A 20,377-nucleotide genomic window follows, 5' to 3' on the forward strand; every position below is an offset into this window, starting at 1 on the left:
GACACAAACAAATGGAAACACATCTCATGCTCATTGATGGGTAGAATCAATATTATGAAAATGACCATACTGCCAAAAGCTATCTACAAATTCAATACAATCCCCATAAAAATACCACTATCATTCTTCAGAAAATTAGAAAAAACAATTCTAAAATTCATATGACCAAAAAAGAGCTTGCATGGCCAAAGCAAGACTAAGCAAAAAGAACAAATCTGGAGGCATCACATTACCTGATTTCAGACTATACTATAAGGCCAAGGTCACCAAAACAGCATGGCACTGGTACAAAATAGGCACACAGACCAATGGAACAGAATAGAGAACCCAGAAATAAACCCAAAAACTATGGTCAACTGATCTTTGACAAAGCAAACAAAAACATAAAGTGGGAAAAGGACACCCTTTTCAACAAATAGTGCTGAGATAATTGGCTAGCCAGATGTAGGAGAATGAAACTGGATCCTCATCTCTCATCTTATACAAAAATCAACTCAAGATGGATTAAAGACTTAAATCTAAAACCTGAAACTATTAAAATTCTAGATGATACAATTGGAAAAATTCCTTTAGACATTGGCTTAGGCAAGGATTTTGTGACCAAGAACCCAAAAGCAAATTAAAACAAAGATAAATAGCTGGGACTTAATTAAACCAAAGAGCTTTTGCATGACAAAAGGAACAGTCAGCAGAGTAAACAGACAACCCAAATTTTCACAATCTATACATCTGACAAAGGACTAATATCCAGAATCTACAATGAACTCAAACCAACAAGAAAAAAAACAAACATAATTAAAAATGTAAAAAAAATAGTAGATGTTGGCATGAATATGGTGAAGAGGGAACATGTCTACACTGCTGATGGGAATGTAAAGTAGTACAGCCACTATTTAAAACAGTGTGGAGATTCTGCAAAGAACTAAAAGTAGAACTACCATTTGATCCAGCAATCCCACTACTGGGTATCTACCCAGAGGAAAAGAAGTCCTTATACAAAAAATATACTTGCATACGTATGTTTTTAGCCATACAATTCACAATTGCAAAAACTTGTAACCAACCCAAATGCCCATCAATCAATGAGTGGATAAAGAAACTGTGAGATATATATACGTGTGTGTGTATATATATATGTATATGTATATATGTGTGTGTGTGTGTGTGTATATATATATATATATACACATGTATGATGGAATACTACTCAGCCATAAAAAGGAATGAATTAGTGGCATTCACAGGGACCGGGATGAGATTGGAGATTATTATTCTAAGTGAAGTAACTCAGGAATGGAAAACCAAACATTGTATGTTCTCACTCTTAAGTGGGAGCTAAGCTATGAGGATGCAAAGGCATTAGAATGACACAATGGACTTTGGGGACTCAGAGGGAAAGGGTCGGAAGTGGGTGAGGGATAAAAGACTACAAATAGGTTGCAGTGTATACTGCTCAGGTGATGCGTGGACCAAAATCTTGCAAATCACCACTAAAGAATTTACCCGTGTAACCAAACACCATCTGTTCCCCAATAATCTATGGAAATTAAAGAATATTTAAAAAGTGTATTCCTCAGGGAGAAGAAATGTTATCCCAGATGAAAGGTTTAAGATATAAAGTAACAAAAATACTAAAAAATTAAACAAATAAAAATGAATATTTACAGGAAAGGTGCTTCAAAAACGTCAACACATTTTTAAGAAGCTAATAGCTTACATTTTGAAGCTATTTAAACTTATAACTGCACTTGGACAAGTGGAACACACTGTTGCATCATCTTGTGATTTAACAATAGCAATTAAGTGAAAGATATAATTTGTGGTGATGTTGAAAAATATCAATTAATATTTGATTTTTATAAGTGAAGGTTTAATGAATATTTTGACCTAATTTTGGATGTTTTACCATTGCAGAATTTATGCTTTGCCCTTCCTTTCCCTATTACCACATATCTGTGTTTTAGATAAGAAAACACACCTCCTGTGCTCTCTGAACTAGTGGAAGGCTTGAGCTTTGCAACCCTAACTTTCACACGTGAACATCCCTTTTAGCCCCATCCCTTACACACTACACCATCTCAACTTACTGTTATTTTTTTTCCCTGTTTTCTTTCCAGACTGGTTTGCACTTATTCTGCTCTCTCCAGAAGTTCCTGGTGTGAGTAATAAATTTTTTCAATTTTCAAGGTGTGTGAAGTGTTATCAGCTTTGACATCTGATTTAATACTTGAGAAAGGGCTCATTTCCCTTCATTGGGTGACCATAATCTTTAGAGAAATGACTAAATATATAGTTAAGAAGTATGTAACTTCCTGGCTAATGGAAGAAAAAGTGAAATAATAAGACATAATCAATCCAAATAAGATAGGAAGGGGGCAACATGGAGCAGACAGTACAGGGGAGGCAAATGGAATTCAAAAAAATATCTTACTCAAACCAAATGTATTAATTATTACATTAAATATAGTCTAAATTATTTTGTTAAATGATAACAATATTTCAGAATAAAACTATTAAATATATACAAAGTGAAAGGAGGAATCTAGAGCATAATACTACAGAAAGGATACAACAATTGACAAAGATCTACCCATTATAACATAATGTCAAAAATTTTAATTTACTTGGCAACTAAATGGTATACTATAGCATATCAGAATGATAAAACTTTTAATTCACTAAACAGTCGAGGACAAAATACTATATCACATAATAAAGTTTAAATTTGCTAAGGATGAAATAATTATAAACCTGTATGAACCTGATAATATGCCTCAAATGTGTAAAGCAAAAATAGAGGAGATTTCAAAGGAACAACATATGAATACATAATCAAAATGAGAGCATTTAAGATGCTGCTCTAAGGATTGAGTCAAAAGTTCAGTAAGAAAATAAAACTTTAGAGCCACCTGAATAAATATGGCCTAAGAATGAAAGAATCTTGCACCTAGCAATTGCAGGATATGCACACTTTCCTTATGCCCTGGTACATTTACTAAAATTGACCATATATTAAATATATTAGGGTTCGCCAGAAAAACAGAACCAATAGAGTATGTATGTACATATGTATGTATGTATGTAGAGGGTAAGAGACAAAGAGAGAGATTAATTTACTTTACACAACTGGCTCATGGCATTATGGAGAAGGCCTGCAAGTTCAAAATCTACAGGGTAGGCTGACAGGTTGGAGATTCATGGAAGAGCTGATGTTGAAGTTTGATTTTGAAAGCCAAGTGCTGGTAGAATTCCCTCTTACTCAACAAAGGTCAGTCTTTTCGTTCTATTTATGCTGTCCACTTATCAAATGAGGACTATTCACTTATTCAAAATCCATTGATTTAAATGTTAATCGAATCTAAAAAATGCCTTACAGAAACATTCAGAATAATGTTTGATGAAATATCTGGGCACTATGGCACAGCCAAGTTAACAGAATTAACCATTACACCAGACCATAAAGCAGGTATCAGTGAATTTCAGATGAAGGACCCCATATAAAGTTTTTCCTCTGAAAGAAGTGAAATTTAGAAATCAAAAACAAAACATTGTCTGAAAAGATCCCTATGTGCTTATTACACAGAGAATAGAATTCTACATATGTAATGGGGAAAAGAAGGAAAATATTTTAAACTGAAAAATAATAAAAACACTACCTATATCAACTTGTAAAATACTACTAAAGGCATACTTCGAGGTTAACTTACGGTCTTCAAAGAATATTTTATAAAAAGAAAGGCAAGAGAGAGGCAGTAACTTCAGCCCAATGCAGGAAACTCAAATTGGCTACTTATGCTCTCAAGTTCCTTGTGAAGTTGACTGAGGCTTTATTAGACTTCATCACAGTTTGATTTTCCCCTGACCAAAAGCTACATCCTCCTCCACCTTCCACAGTTGTTGATGCCTAGTAATTACCTCTAAAAGGTATTTTATCTCAAAATCTGCTTCAAAAAACCAACTTGCTACCCTACTCAAGTAGAAAGTAGGCCTACACAATGACCCAACATATCGCTCTTGATTTATAATAAAAAGAAATACATTTGCAGCAAGAGATAAGTACAAGAATGTCCATAATAGTGGCATCTATTATAGACAAAAACTGGAAGCAGTCCAACACTAGAATGCATAAATAAATTGGGTTATGTTCTTATGATGGATGGCAATATATATACATATAGCAATATAATTAATGGAGTTCAGTTTCATGTAACAAGAGATATGAATATGACAATTCGGGAAAAGCAAAAGGATCCATAGAAAAAATGCATAATAAATGAAAGTTAAAATACCAGTCAAAAGTAAACTATTGCATTACAGTTTCCCATAAATTTGTCTTTGAGGGAAAATTAGTGATAGAGAAGGTTCATTATGGGGGCTTTTGAGATCCTGGCAATGCTTCATTTCTTGAACACGTTGGACGTTTTATATGTGTCCACTTTATGCTAATTCACCAAGTGAAATATAGACGTTCTGTAGTCTATACTAAAGCAATTCTGTGATTGCTTGATTTAGTCCTTCAACACTTAGTTAAGACATCACTCCTCATGAAGGACTTGTCTGACTCTTATCTATTGTAACTCCTCTCATTCTTTCTACCTCATCTATAATGTAAATGCCTTTTTCTTATTATATCAATTGTTAATAGTTTATTTACTAATTCAGTTTTTGTCTTGTCACCTTACCATAATGTTATATCCATGGTATTAGGTATCTTGTTTCTTCACTGCTACATTTCCAATACTAAACCGTGCCTAGTATGTAATAGAAACTCAATAAACATTTGTTGAATTTAGGAGTAAATTAACTGATTATTAATAGTTTTGCAGCCTGTATTGAATGATCCTTTATTCTACTATAGATTTTTAATGGCCTTTTAATTACATATAAAATAGTTTTTTGTATTTGGCATCTAGACCCTATTTTTTATCACATTATTTTTCTCTACATTTGTGCCTACATGCAGTTAAATCTATATTATTCTTGAACTTACAATATTAACAGAAATTGTTTTCAGTGTTTTAGAGCTGGATTGAAACAACTGTCATTGAAAATATGCCTTTTCCTGACTTTTTAAAATGCAACTTTTGGTTTTGTTTTTTTAAATATAAGGGGAAATATATTTTTGATATTGTATCCATGTATGCCATTAAGTAGAAGATAACTCAGTCCCTGAAGTCATTGATATAAAATAGCTCATGAGGCAAGTGTGTTCCCATTTATCTGAAATATAATCACCTTACTTCATTCTTTTTTCTATTAATATTAGTTGTTTTAATCATTTAAAAAGGGAGATTTCATTAATATAAATAAATGATAACTGAATATCTTTATTATTCACTAGCTATATATATAGGTGTGTTTGTGTGTTTATACATGCATGTCCAAAAATTATGTCATTAATTGATAGCCATGTCTATACTAAGTAAAAGAGAAAAGAGCCACACAAGAATAATAAACTGAAAAAATCCAGTGAACACAGTTTCAGTTCCAAAATATTATGACTAATATAGTATGAAAATATTATTCTTTTATTTTTGAGTTTAGATATTTGATATCATAGGAAATGGAAAGGTCAATAAAGCTAATATGAGCCATAGAAATAGAATGTGTGTGTATGTGTGTGTTCAGATGAATATTTCAAATACCTTGGAAAAGTACGAGTAATTGAAGGACTTCTCTTATACTAAAAACAATATGTATTAAATATAATTATGATAACCTGAATGTCTTTGTTCTTTAAATATTCTGCCTAGAGAAAAGTCGGGTGCCTGTCTCAGTTCCAACAATAGCTGTACAGTACTAGTAACTGCCTTATGTGCACCCATACGTGGGGAACTGTCAAAACCATCAAACCTTGAAATTTTTTACTCCTACTCATCTTATTATTCTGTTTAATCTTTTAAGCATTTTTATTCTTCTGAGAGTAATAAATGCATATAGTTTAAAAAGTCAACTAGTCCTACAAGGCTATAATAGATTATTAGAACTCTCTTGCCTCACTTATCCCATTCTGACTCCCTACAGACAAATGTTTTCATCTATTTTTAAAATATTTTTTCTGTTTATTTCAATATTTTAAAATTGTATCTTTTACTGCTATTTTTGAAGTATGAACTTCAGAAATTATCTACTGACTCCATTTATGAAAATCGAATAATTGTTAATCTTAATTACTACTCTTGTTTCTTTCCCCCATCCTTCTAAATTAATGCTATGAGTTTTATTAAATCAATATTTTTGCTGCATTATGAAAAACTATGTAAATATTGTATGAGTCTTTTACCATGATTACATTTCCTTTCTGCTCTTCCTATGGATAATAATTGCCTTAAAAGATTGTGTATTTCCAGATACATGTATCACATAATTTTCCAAACTTACCAAAAGAGATGTGATCTCACTTTTATATAACTTACCACTTTCTCAAACATTTTATGAGATCACTTAATTAAATTTTCATCAAGACCTCTCTTCTGAGTCCTCTTGGTTCTCTTAGTTCAGTCTGGATAGACTGAGTTCCAAGCCTGCTACAGAATCATTGTGCTGAGGGCTTTTCACGCTCTACTAGATTTCTCTTTACCACTCATTTATGGCAAACACACTGCTAGATCCAGTGTCTTTTCTTTTTTAATTTAATTTGTCATATTTGGGAAACATATGTTCTAGTAGCTTCTTGAAATGAGGTGTAAGGTAGGTAAATTTTTTTAGCTCTTCTTCTCATTTTGAAAATTCCTTCCTCTGTGCCCTCTCCTCTTACTTTGCTGAATTACAGAATTTTTCGGTTGATTTGGTTTTTCAGAATTTTCATGGCTTTGTTATAGTCTATCTTCTAATGTTAGAGAATTTGCATCCACATCCTTTTGTATATAAATTGTTATTTTATGCATTTTTTTAAAATAAAATTTTCCTTATCCCACTATGCTAAAATTTTACTAAAATATACACTTATGTGAGCCTGTTTTGTTTTATTTTTTTCTAAGTAATTAATGAATTATTTCATTACATTTATGAAAATATTTATTACAACTTTGTTGTGGTAAAATTGGCAAATAAAAATTGCATATACTTAAGGTGTACAATAGGATAATTTGATATAGGTATACATTGTATAATGATGACCACATCAAATTAGTGAAAACATCCATCATCATCTTTAGTTACCATTTTGTGTGTGGAGGGGGGTGGTCGGGGGAGCGTAGTGAGGACACGTAAAATCTGCTTTCTTATCAAAATGTTTTTTGAATTTTTTTTTTTGGAAACTTTTCTTCATGTATTCCTTTCTTTGCATTCTTCTTAAATCAATCTTTTTCCCATGTGCTTTATATTATCCATCTTTTTTTTTACTTTGGTTTCATTTTTGGAGGTTTTCTTAACTTGAGCTTCTAACAATTCTAACATTGTTTCCTATGATGAATATTTCACTTCTGCAAATTATGTTTCTCTTGCTTCCTATTTTTTAATTGCATCCTTTTCTGTTCCAGGGAATGAATCATCTACTCTGCAGTGGTAATGAACAGAGAGGTTCATTTTCAGATTGGCTTATTTTATATGGTAATATGTATTTAAGTTTGTTCCATATATTTTCTTGGCTTGATAACTCATTTATGTTTAACACCAAATAATATTCCAATCTCTGGATGTTTCAAAGTTTATCCATTCACATATTGAAAGACATCTTGGTTGTTTCTAAGTTTTGGCAACTATAAATAAAGCTGCTTTATACATTCATGTGAGGGTTTTTATGTGGACATAAGTTTTCACTTTATTTGGGTAAATGCCAAGGAATGTGACTGCTGGATCATATGGTAAGAGTATGTTTAGTGTTGTAAGAACCTACCAAGCTGTCTGCCAAAGTCACTGTAGCATTTTGCATTCCCAGAAAAATGAATGAGAGTTCCTGTTGCTCCACATTCTCCTCAGCATTTGGTGTAGTCAGTGTTTTAGATTTTATCCTTTCTAACAAGTAGATAGTTGTATCTCATTGTTGTTTTAATTTGCAATTCCCCAGTGACATCTGATATTGAGCATCTTTTCATGTGATCAGTTGCCATTTTTATGTCTTCTTTTGTAAGGTGTTTATTTACTCTTCTGCCCGTTTTTCAAATTTAAGCTATTTGTTTCCTTATTGTTGAGTTTTGAGAGTTCTTTACATATTTTGAATAGTACTTTCTAAGATATATCTTTTATAAATGTTTTCACACAATCTGTGGCCAGTCTTCTCGTTCCCTTCACAATTTATTTTGCAGAGCAGCTCTATCCACTTTTCATCATCCAAAAATATATTGACTTTCTTCATTTTCTTTGGTACCATGATACAGAAATAGATATATAGGCATACATGTATAGTTATATGTCCGGTATATATATTATATAGAATAATGTAATATATGTATAGTAACATATATACAAATTTATTGATCTTAGTTAATTCTTACCCTTGATAACCCATTCTAAAATTCTTAAACTTCCCCTGAGCATTTATCAGAGTATCACATTCTTTGTCCTATTTTCTTTATAACATTTATCACTATCTAGCTAACTTTTTCTTACTGCTTTATTAACCCCCATGAGAGCAGGAACTTTGTCTCTCTTGCATATGCAAGAGTTCTTGCCACACTTGCTTACTCAATGCTTTTTGTTGAATTAGTAAATGTAGAGATAGTTTCCAAATTTGCTTACTGTATATAATTTTATGAGAGTTTTTCTTTTTTTCTTTTATAGTCATCTGAAATAGTGATATTTCATTTAAACCAATTTAAATATAAGACAAACATTACTAATTATTGGGTACCAACTTCATCACTGATTATACACTAAAATTACAAATATTAAAGTTTTGCTGAACAAATTTGCATTTAGTCAATAAATATATATTGTGCAAAGGAGTAGGATAATGGTTTGGGGAGATTCATAATATAATCAATCATATTACCTGTCATCAAGAAACTCATAAGTTTAAGAATAATAATGCATGCACATGAATACCTAGAATATAAGGCAGAAAATATCTATGATAATGGGATGATACCTACAATGTAGTAGCATTCAGAAGTAAAAGTCTTTACTTCCACATATAATTCATGCTTGCTAAATTCTGCCAAAAATTGTGCTTGCTAAAGAAATATATTTCACTTCAGTTCTCCCTGTTTCACAGTTATAATTTTGTATACAAATGAGAACTCCTAGTTACATAGACTGTCAGAATTAAACTGACTTCTTTTTCTTTGTATTCATAACTATAATATTATCACTTAATTTGAATCTAGTGTTTATATCCAGGAAAATTACTACCATTTTGCCCAAAGCAAGCTCAAGCCTACTGAATAATTACTTACATACATATTCTTGAAAGTGAATCCGTTTCTTTGAGTCCATACCTATTTTGGCTGATTAAATAATTGGGAGTTATATGAATTAATTCTATATAGAAAACAATGTTCATTATAGGATAATAAAACAGTGTTAATTTACAGCTTATATATACAGTATGAAAACCCAATCATAACTGCAGCAGCTATTTAGAATTTAGACCAAGTGGAGTTTTTTAATAAAGGAGTATTTTATTTCAGACATCATTTAGAATTGCTTAAATAGGTGATAACAAATATCAAATGGACTTCTGTTAGATTTTATTTTTTAATAATTGCCTACAGATAATAAACTCAACACTCTTCCTCATACCTCATTGCCTCATCCAGGGAACACTGCCTGCACCTGGCTCTCAGTATGCCATTGAACTTCCTGTAGGTGAAGAGAAGAAAGGCCAAATCATTGAGGTATTTTGAAAAAATCAAAATATGGTAAATAGAATGGTAATATTAAGGGATAAAGCATGGAAGTGTGTTCAATGGACATGGGGAAACAATGGAAGCTTTTAAACAGGGAAATACATAGAGAAGTAGCTTTAAAAGACATATCTGATAGAAATGTGCAGGCTGTACTGGAGAAAGATACTAAAGAGAAAAGACTTTAGACATGGAGTTTATCAGAAGGAAATTAACATGATAGACAAGTAGAAATGAGAGTAAACAAAGTTATTAAGTAATCTGCATGCACAAAAACTAAAATATTGATACTAGGAATAAACAGAAGGTCATTAATATATGGCAGAAGAAGAGTGATATAGATTATCTATAAAAACAGTGACATTTATATAACATTACCTTTTTAATAAAGTCACTTGATTGATTGATGAGGCATATATGTTGAACTCTGTGCATCTGGGCTTCAACAAGCCATTTGTTATTTCTTGTGGTAGCTTTCTGGATAAGATAGAAAACTGAAGCAGGGCCACTTCTTTGCATCAATTTTGAATATGAAGAGGAATTACTTGCTAAAATAAAATGATATGTTTTCCAAAACAGTGATATCAGAAAAATATTACTATAATCAGACTTTTATCCAAGATTTTAATAATAATATTCCAAGAAAATATAAATAGGCTTCCTAATTTAAAATTTGCAATATACCCAATGCTTTTAATGTAAACACAGATATAGCTCTTCAAGAAAATCTAAAGATACCTAGAGAATCTGAGGGTTTTGTCAATAAATTCTCTAATGAGTTCACATTATCAAAATACACAGTATAACAAAAACTAAGCTTAGAAAACCTGTAAGGAGAGCAATATTAATTCTAAAGCCCAAGATGAACTGAGGCTTGACAAAATGGTAAGAAGAAAAAGGGTGTTTTGACTTTTTTTCCCCTAACAATACTCTGCCTAACCTATAATCTTTTGGGCTATATGTTTGGTCAATAATGATTTAATCTCTATGGCTAAAGGATATTGTTCCCTACCAATGCACAAGCACATCAATTCATTTTGATGACAGATTTCAATAACTCCAGTGAAGAGTAGAGCTGCATGTTATTGACATTATCATTAGTCATTCAGAAATAGCTCAGGCAAAGTTGTCATTATCTAAGACTGCACAAATAGACCAGTGACCTGTGGTCTTTTCCAAATCAAACTGCATATACGTCACTCTTCATACTACCATTCTCTTCTATTTCTGTCCTTAACCTGGCTATCCTAGCTGACATATTTCAGCTATTTGACTTGTCCATGCTACTTTTTATTCAGTACTCACATATATGGTTTTAAGACGTTTAAAAACATGTTTGTGTGTGTTATCATCAGATTTTCAGCACACATATTTTGTGCAAAACATTGGTTCAGTGCTTTGAAGTATATAGATAAAACATAATATACCAATGTGGTCATGCCCACAAGCAGTTAAAAATGTAGTATAGGGAGAATGTCAGCAAGACAGTGGAATGGAATATTCCCTGGCATCATTCCTCCCACAAAAATACAACTAGAAACTATTCAAAGACAAAAATAACACCCTGAGTTCACCAGAATTTAGAGAGAAGCAAAGAAACCCACTGGGCTTACGGAATCAAAAGAAGCTACAATTGGCAAAAGAAATGGTCATTTCAGACTGTGCAGCCCTCTCTCATAAGCCAGCATAATGCCATTCACAGAGAATTTCCCTAGACCACAATTGCCAAGGTGAGAGGAGCAAATTGAAGGTGGGCGTTTGATCTCCTCACCAGTCTGGGAATCTTTGCAGGAAGCTCACTCTGGTCCTGTCCCACAGGAACCACTGAGAGTGTCAGGTGGGCTCAACCACCCGTGGTGAATTGGGAATGAAGAGCAGGGTACTGATCACAATGGCTGGCACTCATATTTTGGAGGCTATTTTGTGTTCCCATCAATAGCATTGTCATAGTGAAGAGACTAGCACAGCAGGGGTCACAATTTGCAGGAAGGCCTGAATTCTTAACCAGCTTTTTTCACAAAGCCCATGTGTTCCCATGGTACCTTCCTCTAGTCTGGAAATAATTAAAAGGTTGGGATTAAGTTCAAGTCCCTGTTTAAGTATTCCCTGGTCTGGAAAACAAAGGCAAAACAGCAATAGAGTTCTGGGACAACATTCAGCTTTCAGTGCTCACTATAAGTCTTCCTCACATTGAGAAACAACATCAGTGCAGCAATTTAGTTCTGCAGTGATGTTTAAGTTCCAGTGTCCACTATAAGTCTCCCCCAGAACTGGAAATAATGGTAGGGAAACAAGTTAATTCCAGAGGAGTATTTTACTTATAGTGCTTACTTACAGTCCTCTCCAGAATGGTGAAAACAACAAGCCAGCATTTAAGTTTCGATGTTATGTAGCAAAAGTCTAACACCACTAAATAACAGCTGCAAAAACTGGAAGAGGTGAGTGTCTCTTCAAATGTGTAGGCCCCAGTTTAAAGATACAAGATTGGTGAAAGCTCAGGGAAACATAACATCACCAAAAGAAAGCAACAAAGCACCAAGAAGAGACCCAGAAGAATTGAAAGTCTATGAAATACTGAACAGAGAATTTAGAATAATCCTCTTAAAGAAGTTCAGGAAATCACAACAATGTGGGTAGAAACCTAAATAAAATTTGGAAAACAATCCAGGAAAAAAATGAGAAATTTTATAAACAAATAGAAACAATTTAATCCAAATAGAAAATGTAGACATATGGAATACAATAACTGAACTGAAAACTCATTAAAATGTTTCAACAGCAGACTCGATCAAACTGAGGAAAGAATTAGCAGCTTGAAGATAAAGCATATAAAATTATTCAATCAGAGAAGCAAAAAGATAAAATAAAAAGAGTAAAGAAGGCCTATGAGAATTACGTGACACTATCAAATGAACTAATCTGTGCATAATAGGAATTTTCATAGGCAACAAGAGAGAAAAATGTCTAAAAAATTTGTATTAGAAATAATGGCTGAAAATTTCCTGAATCCGGAGAAAGACAACACCATATAGGTAAAGGAAGGTCAGAGGTCACAAATTAAATTCAAATCAAAGAGGAAATTCCTAAGGCAAATCATAAATAAATTTGCAAAAATCAAAGGAAAAGAAAAAATATTCAAGGCATCAAGAGAAAAGAAACATATTACATTAAACAGAGCCCCAATATAGTTTTGAGCAGATTTCTTAGCAGAAATCCTGCAGGCCAGGAGAGAATGGGATGCTATATTTACACTGCTGAAGGAAAAGAAAATGTCAACAAATATTGTACTCAGCATAGCTACGCTTCAAACACAAAGGAAAGATAAAGACTTTCCCAGACAAACAAAAGCTGAGGGAATTCACCAACACAAGAAATGCTAAAGAGAGTTCTTCAATGTAAGAAATGGATGCTAACATGTAACAAGAAAACATCTGAAGGTTAAACTCACTGGTACAAGAAAAACAAATACAGAACACTCTAACCTATTATTCGGCTAAGTAAACCACTTATATTGAAAGTATGAAGACCGAAAGACAAACTATTAACCCATTTATTACTGACGGTGTAATTTTTTGAATTTTTGCAATCAGACCTTGGCAATGACCTTGAGCAGTAGGATATAAATAACTCCCACATGCTTAGTGTTCCAATAAGGAAACACTAGACATAAATGGATTAAAAACAATAATAACTATAATTGGTTAAGAAATAGGCAATATGAAAAGATGTAAATAAAGAAACTCATCATGCACCTCAAGGAACTAGATAAGCAAGAACAAACCAAACCCCAAATTAGTAGAAAGAAGAAATAACAAAGATCAGATCAGAAGTAAAAGAAATTGTGACAAAAAAATATAAAAGAGCTGCAAACTAAAAAGCTAGTGCTTCGAAAGATAAACAAAATTGACAAATCTTTAGCTAGACTAAGAGAAAAAGAGAGAAGACCCAAATAAATAAAATCATACATTAGAAAAGAGGCATTACTACTGATACCACAAAAATATTAGAAACTATTAGGTCATTAGAAACTATTACGAATAACTATAAGCTAACAAATTGGAAAACCTAGAGAAAATAGATAAATTCCTAGACATATACAACCTACCCAAGTAGAACTACGAAAAAATAGAAAACATGAACAGAACAATAATGAGTGACAAGATTGAAGCAGTAATAAAAAGTCTCCCATCAAAGAAAATCCCAGGACCTTATGGCTTCATTGCTGAAATCTACTAAACTCCCTTTTTTTTTCCATCTTTTTTTTCCTCCTTTTTTAAAATTACACTTTAATTTCTGGGGTACATGTACAGAATGTGGAGTTTTGTTACACAGGTATACACATGCCATGGTGATTTCCTGCACCCATCAACCTGTCACCTACATTAGGTATTTCTCCTAATGTTATCCCTCCCCCAGCCCCCAACCCACCAACATGGATGAAGCTGGAAACCATCATTCTCAGCAAACTATCACAAGAACAGAAAACCAAACACCGCATGTTCTCACTCATAAGTGGGAGTTGAAAAATGAGAACACATTGACATAAGAAGGGGAACATCTATCAAACTCTTAAAGAAGAACCCAGACCAATTCTACTCAAACTCTTTTAAAAAAAAGTGAAGAGGAGAAAACACTTGCAAATTCACTCTATAAGGCCAGCATTAGTGTGACACCAAAACGAAATCAAGGACACAATCTAAAAAGGAAATTACAGGCCAATATCTTGATGAACATAGATGTAAAATTTCTCAACAAAATACTAGCAAACCAAATTCAACAACACATTAAAAAGATCATTCATCATGATCAAGTGGGATTCATCTCAGGGATGCAAGGATGCTTCAACATATGCAAATAAATAAATAGGAAACAAAACTATATGTTTATTTCAATAGATATTGAAAAAGCATTCAATAAAACTTAATACTCTTTCATGACAAAAAATCCCAACAAACTGCATATAGAACTAGCATACTTCAACACAATCAAGCCTGTATATGACAAACCCATAGCTAACATCATACTGATAAAAAACTGAAAGCTTTTCCTGTAGCATCTGGAACAAAAATGTCCACTTTACACATTTATTCAATATAGTACTGAAAGTACTAACCAGAGCTAATAGGCAAGGGAAGCGAAGAGAGGGTATCAAAATTAGAAAAAAAAAGTCAAATTATCATTGTTCACAGACAATATGATCCTATATTTAGAAAAAAAAAAAAAAACAAACTGAGGACTCCACCAAAAAAACTGTTGGAACTGATAAAACAAGTTCAGTAAAGTTGCAGAATACAAAAACAGGGTGCAAAATCAATAGCATTTCTATACACCAACAGTGAACTCATTTTTGAGAAAGGCACCAAGAATATACCTTTTGAAGAAAGACAGTCTCTACTATAAATGGTCCTGGGAAAACTGGATATTCACATGGACAAGAATAAAACTACATCCCTCTCACTACATACCAAAATCAAATCAAAATGCATTAAAAGCTTAAATGTCAGAGCTGAAACTATAAAACTACTAGAAGACCTCAAAAGCACTGTCAGCCAAAGCAAAATAGACAAATGGGATTCTATCATGCTAACAAGCTCCCACACAACAAAGGAAATAATCGACAAGGTAGAGAAAGCCTACAGAATTAGAGAAAATATTTACAATCTATCCATCAGACAAAGGATTAATAATCAGAATATATAAGGAACTCAACTCCTCAATAACGAAAAAACAGATAATGCAAATAAAAATGGAAAATGATCTGAATAGACATTTCACAAAAGACAGCATACAAACAGCCAACAGGTATATGAAAACATACTCAACATCACTAATCAACAGGAAAATGTAAATCAAAACCACAATAAGGTATCATCTCACTCAATTAGAATGGCTATCCTCAAAAACAGAAAAAATAACAAATGCTTTCCAGAATGCAGAGAAAGGGAAATCTCAGTATACTGTTGGTGGAAATGTAAGCTAGTATAGCCACTATAGAAAACAGTAGGTGGTTTCTTAACTAGCTAAAAATAGATATACTATATGATGCAGCAATCCTACTGCTGAGTATTTATCCAAAAGAAAAGAAGTCAGTATATGGAAGAGATGTATATAGTACCATGTATATTGCAGCACTATTTCCCATAGCCAAAATATGAAATCAACCTAATAATTCATTAATGGATAAATGAATAGAGAAAATGTGGTATATATACAGAATGGAATATTATTCAGCTATAAAAAAGAATGGAATTTTGTCACTTGCACAACATGGAAAGAACTGTAGGACATTATGTTAAGTGAAATAAGCCAGGTACAGAAAACCTAATATTGTGTTTTCTCACTCAGTTGTGGAAGCTAGAAAAATGTTGATCTCTTGAAGGTAAAGAACACAATAATGGTTACTAGAGGCTGGGAAGGGTAGTGGGGAGAAGGGAGGGAAGGGAGGTTGGTTAATAGTTATAAAAACACAGAAGGAATAAGTTCTAGCATTTGAGAGCACCATAAGATGACTATAGTTAACAATTTATTGTGTATATAAACATAGCTAGAAGAGAAGTTTTAGAATGTTCTAAAAGGTAATCAATGTTTGAGGCAATGGATATCCTAATTAACATGATTTGATCATTACACATTGTATGGATGTATCACATGTACTCCATAAATATATACAATTATTATGTATCAATAAAATATTTTTATAAGTAAAGTAATATTCCTCACCCTTAAGAAGATTTAAGTATATTTGTTTTGTTTTGTTTTGTTTTGTTTTTTGAGACAAGGTCTGTCACCCAGGCTGGAGGGCAGTGGTGCAGTCTTGGCTTACTGCAGCCATTACCTCCAGGCGCTCAAGCGATCCTTTCACCTCGGCTTCCTTAGCAGCTGGGACTGCAGGCACCCACAACCACACACCACCACATTGAGTTAATTTTAGTATTTTTTTGACAGGATCTTGCCATGTTGCCCAGGCTGGTCTTGAAATCCTGGCTCAAGCGATTTGCTCACCTGTGGCTCCCAAAGTGCTGGGATTACAGGCATGAGCCACCATTCCCAGTGATTTAGGTATTTTTTTTAAACTTCTTGCTGTATTCCTATCTTTTTGAGTTGAATATTTCTTTTATTTTCATTTTTATTGACTTAATTATTTTTATTTTATTTTAAGTTCCAGGGTACCTGTGCAGGACATGCAGGTTTGTTACATAGGTAGACATATGCCATGGTGGTTTGCTGCACCAATCAACCCAGCACCTAGGTATTAAGCCCGGCATGCATTAGCTATTTATCCTGATGCTTCCTGCTCCCAACTTCCCCGCACAGGTCCCAGTGTGTGATGTTCCCCTCCCTGTGTCTATGTGTTCTCATTTTTCAGCTCCCATTTACAAGTGAGAATATGTAGTGTTTGGTTTTCTCTTCCTGTGTTAGCTTGCTGAGGATAATGACTTCCAGATTCATCCATGTCCCTACAAAGGACATGATCTCATTCCTTTTATGGCTGCATAGTATTCCATGGTGTATATGTACCACATTGTCTTTATCTAGTCTATCATTGATGGGCATTTGCATTGATTCCATGTGTATTTGTAATTTTTACATGATGATTACTTTATTCTTCATTTTAAAAATTTTTTATTTCATCACAAATTTTTATTTTCTCTCCCATTTCTCTTATATTTTTCATTGCAATGTTGTCCTGGAATTTCTGTCTGTTCATATCCTACATGTATGGATAGTCCTGAGCTTCCCAGCCTCAGCACCTTCTTGCTCTCAACTTTCCCTGGATTGACTTTTATAACTACGAGTTATGGTGACGACTCCTAAATCTTATCTCCGACATGGAGCTTTTCCCTTAACTTCAAGTCTATGTACCCAGTTGTCTGTTGAAATCTACCACAGGCATCTCAAACTCGGTGTGTCCAACAAGAAACATTTTTTTACACTCTACAAATCTACTCTCCTATACAATTTCAACTCGCTGTTAATGGCCGTACAATATCATAAAAAGCTCAACCTAAAAAAATAAAAACAACATTTAATCACAAATCTTCATTTTCTTAATTTCCTACATCCACTTGCTTACCAACATTGTTGAAATTACCTCTCACACATTCTTTAAATTGGTCTTTCTTCTATCTCCAGTGAAATTACCTTTGCATTGTGATTCTTTCTTCTCCGGATAATAACAAGTTCTGTGGCTCTATCATAGCCTATGACCACTCTGTCTTTCCTTCATACCCATTCTTAGCCTAAAACCTTTAGGATAAAGATAATTTCTTTTCCTTGGCTCACAGAGTTCTCCAGGATCTAGATCCGGGCATAATTTTTGGCCCCTCTGTTTTTGTACTTTATCACATGTTCGTACAGAATTACAGGCAGTCACTTTTATGCACTGTTATGATGCACTTTGTTATAATGGAGAACATTTCCTTTTGCCACCCACAGGGAATTTTCTTCTTTAGCTTTCTTGAAAACCCCTACTTATCATAGGAGAGCTTGTTCCCTGAAGCTGTATGCCTTACCTTTCCAGTCAGATTTCACTTTGTTTATTGCTTCCATTATGTACTACATGTTATCATACAGAATATTTAGTGTGGTGTTGTGAAGAGAGATTTCCCCAGCATTTGCTCCCCAGAGCTTAGAGAGCTCAGCAGCACTGTATCTGGTGTACAATAATTTCTCATTTATGATTTTTTTGAAAGTGCAAATGATAAATTCTACTGGATTTTTTTTTTATTAGTGAAATAAGCTAGTAAAACAGCCAGTCTTTGAGATCTAATCAGAACCACCTTCTCTGGAGAGATAGCAGAGGCAAATAGCTAAGTTAATTGAAATGGTTAACTAAATAAAATTAAGATAGAATCGTGAAAAGACAATCAACAGTATTTTGCACAATGGCATTATTTTGGTGACAATTTCTAAGTGGTAACAAGCATGGAATGTTTATGACATTGAAATTATAAGAAAAGTGAGACATCACTTTATACACACACACATATGCAAGTGCATTTTTAATAGGTATCTATTGAGTCAGTACTTTATAATGCATTGTATTATATAAAACTTTTTTGTTCAAATTTATGTATGTCAGCTGCTTCCAACTACTAGAGAAAATAGACTTATAAGGAGAATGTGGAAAGGAGGGAGGCAATAATATTCTGGTAGCGATTCAGTGGCTGAGCCAGCTGATGCTCAGCTATTTAGCAAGAGAACAACTCTTGAAGAGGGTTGTGAATTAGGCTGGCTGAAACTCAACAATTCTGGGGGGATAAAAACAGATTTAGCCAAGAGGAAGTAAAGGACTGAGTACTGTTAAAGACTTAATGAAACAGATGGCCCATTGTTTTGCAATGGAGCCACTACAATCAAGTCTGTTTTTAACCCATTTTAAAGACTCCTGTATATTGATGTTTCAAAAGTATACTCTAATCCCAGAGAATCTATCGAGCAATAGTATTTTTGTCCTGAACAGCTGAGTGATAGTCATGAACTAAACACTGCCTAGAAGAATAAAATTGCAAGGGGTTCTGAATTTTTTAAAAAAAACTGAGATACTTTAATTTCTATCTTGAATAATTTCCTGATAAAAGAATGTGCAATGGCAGAGTGGGAAAATATAATATCAATTAGTGGTCACCAATTTCCATATTGATAAAACTGAAATAAACACAAATTATGATATCTTTAATCACTGAGAATAAACAAGGATATTAATGATGCATCATTTTATAACTCATTTATTATACAAAAACTACAAGAGTAGTTTGGACAGATCAAATTCTGACTAATATTCCCTTCACAAGAAGGGCATATAGTTCTCAGTTTGGATAAGAAAATCAAGCTGATATTTGCCTGCTACAGTTAGGAAATATATTAACAGCTCATTTTTGGTTCAGAATAGTTTTGCTATGTTTCTAAATTTTCTTTTCACCTGGCTTAAAATGTTAATTTTTTTTTTTTGGTAGGGTTTAAGCCATTTTATTGAGGGACTTCTGGAGGAGTAGTTTGAAGAACGGCTGAGGAGAACAATGAGATCAAAGGTCTTCCTTGGATCAGGATTTCCCTAGCCTCTAAGTCACTGAAACCAAAATTGTAATTATTTTTAAAACAAGTTTTGGGCCAGGCGTGGTGGCTCACGCCTGTCATCCCAGCACTTTGGGAGGCTGAAGCGGGTGGATCACAAGGTCAGGAGTTTGAGACCAGCCTGGCCAACATGGTGAAACCCCGTCTCTACTAAAAATACAAAAGTTAGCCAGGCATGGTGGTGGGTGCCTGTAATCCCAGCTACTCGGGAGGCTGAGGCAGGAGAATTGCTTGAACCCAGTAGGCAGAGGTTGCAGTGAGCCAAGATTGCGCCACTGTACTCCAGCCCAACAGAGCAAGACTCTGTCTTGAAAAAACAAAAAAGAAAAAAACAAGAAAAAGCAAGTTTTATATTATCATATTTAAATAACTATTGTTGAGTTACTAATCTTAAACATGCTATTTATGAACTCATTTGTTTATTCACTCAAGCATTTTTTCTTCCTGAAATAAGTGGTAGAATCAAGGACTAGTTATTTCCTTTGCCTTGAATATCCACCACACATTTTTCTCTATTA

At 33.4% G+C, this 20,377-nt stretch overlaps 1 long non-coding RNA gene across 2 annotated transcripts in view; it reads left to right on the plus strand.

The window, feature by feature from the left end:
• The window catches only part of LOC103786860 (uncharacterized), a 213,526-nt gene that overhangs the window by 107,631 nt on the left and 85,518 nt on the right, over positions 1–20,377 (plus strand). The window contains exons 4-5 of one of the 2 annotated variants that reach the window (XR_001338080.2): positions 2,118–2,158; positions 7,482–7,724. This is a non-coding gene — a long non-coding RNA (uncharacterized LOC103786860). Of the gene's footprint in view, positions 1–2,117; positions 2,159–7,481; positions 7,725–20,377 lie in introns of those variants that run through there. The other variant, XR_010112023.1, reaches the window with a different exon arrangement.

This window comes from Pan paniscus, chromosome 3, assembly GCF_029289425.2.
Source record: "Pan paniscus chromosome 3, NHGRI_mPanPan1-v2.0_pri, whole genome shotgun sequence".
NCBI lineage: Eukaryota > Metazoa > Chordata > Mammalia > Primates > Hominidae > Pan > Pan paniscus.